This window comes from Oxyura jamaicensis, chromosome 2 (assembly GCF_011077185.1).
Source record: "Oxyura jamaicensis isolate SHBP4307 breed ruddy duck chromosome 2, BPBGC_Ojam_1.0, whole genome shotgun sequence".
Taxonomy (NCBI): domain Eukaryota; kingdom Metazoa; phylum Chordata; class Aves; order Anseriformes; family Anatidae; genus Oxyura; species Oxyura jamaicensis.
In genome coordinates this window covers 53,407,180-53,412,252 of record NC_048894.1, presented here as the reverse complement: position 1 = coordinate 53,412,252, position 5,073 = coordinate 53,407,180, and the positions used below count along the sequence as shown (strand labels likewise).

The following is a 5,073-nucleotide window of genomic DNA, read 5'->3' as shown; positions in this document are numbered from 1 at the left end:
AGCAGATCTTTAGCACAAAGTTTCCTTCTAACACAAAACACATCATCATATCTTGTCCAATAGAGTGGCTTTCAGAAATCAATTCTCAGCTCAACTTGTCCCTGGAATCCAGTAACAAATACAGTTTGTTTACCGTAATTTATTAATGACTTCATACTGTCAATGGTAAAATGCTCATACCAGACCTGCAGACTTTACGGGTTCCAGGGATAAACAGAACATTTGAACTGCCTTGGTATCTTTAATCTTGGATCCCACTTTGGCAGCTAAGTCCTCTTCCCATCCCCCTTGTCCAAGTTCCCTCTCCAAACCCACGGCTGCCTGCTGTAAAACTTGGTAACCTATGCCTACCTCTAGCATAGTCATTCAAGAAATTCTTCCCTGCCCACAGTTTTAAGTGTGATGCATCTACCCAGGCTGGTGGTAGTCCTCTTTCCAGTTTTCTAGCCCATAGGTCCTGCAGCAATAGGTGGAGCTGATCAGTCTCACCAGTGCCAAATTGTATCCACAGCCCAACAAAAAATTGAGCCTAAGTGGAAGATTGGTGATTTTAACTGACCCAACCTAAACTGTCTTCCAGGATGCAGAAACAAAACTTAACTTTCTGTATCTATATCCCAATAAAGGGTGTGCTGCTTACATTTAGCTAGGGTTCATCAGGCAGACCTTACACTAGCCTGAGTCCTTATGTTGCAAATCAAAACACAGCCGCAGTTACATCATTAACTTGAGGTCCAGGAAGCATGTTTTAATGAAAAAAACACAGCTGATTTCCGTCAGATGTCACCAATCTTCTTACGATTTTGGCAGCTTTACAGGTTCCTGTAATGAACAAGCCTTCTCTGGTCCTTCGCTCCTAAGGTACAGATGTGATTCCAACCAACCAACCAACCACAGCCTTCAACAAAGAAAGGTAGCCCCCACGGCAATAGACTTATCTTGCACTACAACTCTACTGCTGCAGACCTACAGACTCCGCAGAACAAAAAATATATCTTCAGCCTGTTGTGTCCCACACCTGTTTCAATCATGACTTTAAAATTTAGTCAAGCAAAGCTTTCTTGATTTTTTTTTTCCCAACCAGTACTGCGTCTGCTTTCTCTACTCCATCATCTTTTCTACTCCATCTATCTTCTCTAATAGCTGAATCTCTTCTTTCATCCTGATCATGCCTTAAATCCTAGGCTAATTATCCTAATTTTCCTATTCTCATCATTGGTCTTTTATCTAGAATGCACTGATCCTTTTCTAGACCCATACAGCCTTTGCAGGAGCGGTCTCCCAGCCAACAGTAAACCTATCTCCTCAAGCCGCTGATTTTCTGCACAGTAGCTGTAATTCTCCTCCATGCTTGATTCTGTTACCTAGCTTAATCCTGCGCAGAGTTCACAGGGATGAATGCCAACAGGGGCTGTTGATCTGAGCTTAGTTAGGGTTAAGGAGAACTGGGGACGGCTTTCTTGCTGTCTCTTGGAAGAGCCAGGGTGCATGGAAGGGCACAAATACTTTCAGGAGTGATGAGGGTATGGGCAGTCTTGTCCAGGCAGAAGTGACAGGCCTGACCATATTTTTAGTTATTAGGGTTCTGGGCAACAAGTATTAATAAGCTAATCAGCATCAATATGAAAAGTGGTGCTGGCTGGTGTGTAATGAGTTTAAGATGTTTCTGTGGCAGGCAGCACACTCAGGGTTTGGTTGGGGTTAGCTTTTGGTGGCCCTTGCAGACAGAAGAAATGACAACAGATCTTCAACCACTTGTGTCCTAGAAAGTAGCTATCACCCATTCCATACAACCTCTTCCTTTCAAGAACAACCATCAACTTATAGTTCCTGCGGAATTCTGAAATAAACTCAGTGCTCCAACACCTGCTCTGTCAACTCTGAATCCTAACACTAGCCTTGAGTCAGCAGAGCCAGCACAACTATCGAAACCCAAACCGTTGCCCATTAGATTTTCCTGTGGACAAACCTCATCCTATATCAGTGGCTCCTGCAAGATTCGTATACAATATCAGCAGTCCTTGCCCTTCTTGGTCTAACCTGAAACTGAAACTACCAACGAGACCACAGCCCCACAGCCTTTGCAAAACCCAGTGGTTCTAGAATGACATTTCTGTAACTTCATTTCTCTCACACCTTTATCCCCATCTTCGATCTAGCCACAGTTTAATTTAAAGGAGGTATCATGTCCAATTTTACCAGTACCACCCTCCTTCCTGTTTGATATTCCATAAAGGATTAAGATGGTCATAATTCTCCATCCATTTCTCCCTCAAACCTTAGCTTGCCCCTAAACTGAGCACTAACTGTAGCCTTAACACGAGAATTATTATCGCTGTGATCCAAAGCAGGGTTTTTCTGACTCTATCAGGCTAACACATGGTCTTTTCTAAAAGCAGGAGAGGTGTTAACCCTGGCCATTAACAGATCAAAATGTATCCTATTAAGCTCTACTACAATCATTCTACTACTGTATTAGCATCCTCAATTTAGGATGGCAATTCCAGTAAAATTCAGAAATAAATACAATACTCCGGATCATTCTTTCCTCCAACTGTTTCATTAACACAAACACAAGAGGAGAACCCCTACTATCAAGGGGAAACCCCTCAAAACTCAGTTTTACCCTTTCAGCCCTGTCTGCATCAAACCTCTTCCTACTTCAGTGGTCCTCACAGAATGTAAGGTGCAATTTCCAGCCTCAGGATACCTCAGGAATTCTAACCCAAATCCCAGAGAGGTGATCCCTGCCATTCTGCAGCTAACTCGAGTCCATTCAGTATTGTCAACCTTTAATTTTTGTCAGCCTTTATTTTCACATACCCTATGAAAAACAAACACAGACCTCCAGCTCTCAGCTGGATGGTTCTTGCTATCCTGTGACCAAGTGAGGGCTGATTTGACACTACAGCACCAGCCTGTATCTTATTCTTTCCAACTCTTTCTCAGTTTTAATTATCACTTTAACTACGTTTATCCAAAGGGAGGCGATCTCTAGTGTCTGGACATGAACACAGGACCATTTGAACACTTTGGTGCCCAGGAATAAATTGTATGCTGCTCTTCTAAACCCAAATTTTAGGCTATCCTTAACCCAAGGGAGGTGACCACAAACACCACAGAAGGGTACTTCCTTCAGATTATACCCACCTCAGGTATGTTCTGGCCTGATTAGGGCTTGTGGTTTTGTGCTATGGGTCAGGGTTCAGCACAGTGAAGCCTGAAGGGCGAGGTTCATCTGTGGAGCCTGGAGGTGCCACAGGCAACTGATGAAGCCAGATGAATCCTGAGATGAGGATGTATGACTAAGCTTGCAGTCAGACTGTTGGGTTTGGAGATTTAAAGGCATGGACTCTACAGCTTTTACTGCCCTGCAGTGACTTCTGCGGGCAAGTACACCGCAGTGATTATCTCAGGTGCTTGTGATAATATTTGTTTTGTGTTTTGGAAGGGGTCACTGCGATGAATCACTGCTAGAGATCAGGTTGTGGCTTTGGAATACAAGTGTGGAAGAAAGATACTTATTCCTATGTCCTCCAAATGTTGCAGTAGTGATGCCACTGGTGAAAGTGTGACAATTCAGGCAAGCAGTGACAACATGTGGAAAGAGGGGTGTATATAGAGAGCATTCCTGGGAGAGATGACAAACTGGGGTTCCTAAGCCCATTAAGAGATTTGGAAACTGAACCTGGGTCAACCATGCTCCAGCAAGCACCACCAAGAGTAGACCACTCTAAAACCTGAGAGAAGCATCGGTCCAGTAGGTGGCTACTTTGCTAGTTTCAGGATCTCAGTTTTGAATCTAATAAAAATGTAGGCACCTAGGTCCTGCCTCATTCCTTGATGTAACTGTGAATCTCTACCAGGTACGTAGTTATTTGTTGTTGAATGCTGCTGTGGCTGACGATTGCCTTCTACATAATTTTAATGGCTGTTATAAATATATCTGAAGCTATATGTTAAAAGGTGGTCTAATGGTTCTTTTGGAACCTAGTAACGTGACTTCGCTGGAGGAAGCCCCAAAAGCTATCATTTACAATTAATTGTTTTTACTCAGAGATTTCTGTGTTCTTACTGCCAAGGCAAGATAGGGCAGACAACTTGCCAGCTTACCAAATGTTGCCACTCACTGGCATCAACGTAACTGTATCATCAGGCTTTTTATTTATTTATGAACACCATATGCCTGTCATGTCAGAAACCAGTGGACGTCATGTGTTCATTCATTAGGTTTCTGAAAACAACAAAGACCCCTGATTATATTGCACACCACTCATTCTTGCTGGTGCTTTATTTCGGTGAATAATAAAGGCCTTCAGAACATTCCGTACACCATCACGTAAACGCAGCTGGAATTTCTCTATATATTTACATGTACGTTTATACACACATTTGATTTGCTAATGCTATTATTAGAATGCTTAGGGCCTAAAATTCCATGGTTTTTAGGGAGGGCTGAAAAGAGAAGTAATTATTTTTCTGTTAAACTAGTAAGACAATCAGCTTGGTCAGTGAGACTTAGGTTTCTGCTGAAGTTTCATAATGCCGTAGTTCCAGGAAAGCATTCAGCTAATAACATCAGACACGGCTTTGTCTTCTGATCCACCAGCCACATCCCGTTACAGCGAGGAGCAGAATGTCTAACCAGTGCTCTGCTCAGTGTACACATTACTTGGGCAATAGTTGGACTGCATCTGGGAAGGCATACTCCACAATAAGTAGTAGGTAGTGGACTCTCATGTTCTTGAACAGATCACAGCATGAGAAACTTAGAAACCTTCTCATCCTCATCATCTTGTCATTATTGCTGATGTACACTCTTCATCTATGATTAGTTCTTGAATTGTCAATTTCTGCTAAAAAATTCTTAATTGGGAAAGCTCCTACCACTGCTCTTCTGAGAGTGTGTCCCTGTGCGAACAGATTTCATCACAGGATTTCCCAAACCTATTTATCTTACTGTTTTCTGAAGTCCCTTTTGCTGTGGTATTTGGGCACTAATCAGCATGATGACTACTGTAACCTCACTATTCCCAATTAAATTACCAAACGTAGGTCACCAAGGGTAGTTTC

At 42.6% G+C, this 5,073-nt stretch overlaps 1 long non-coding RNA gene across 1 annotated transcript; it reads right to left on the bottom strand.

The window, feature by feature from the left end:
- Positions 1 to 1,025: 1,025 nt before the first annotated feature.
- LOC118161431 lies at positions 1,026 to 3,340 on the bottom strand. Its single transcript, XR_004748023.1, has 2 exons — positions 3,116 to 3,340; positions 1,026 to 1,143 (listed from the first exon to the last, which is right to left on the bottom strand). It is a non-coding gene; the product is annotated as an uncharacterized LOC118161431 (long non-coding RNA).
- Positions 3,341 to 5,073: the final 1,733 nt, after the last annotated feature.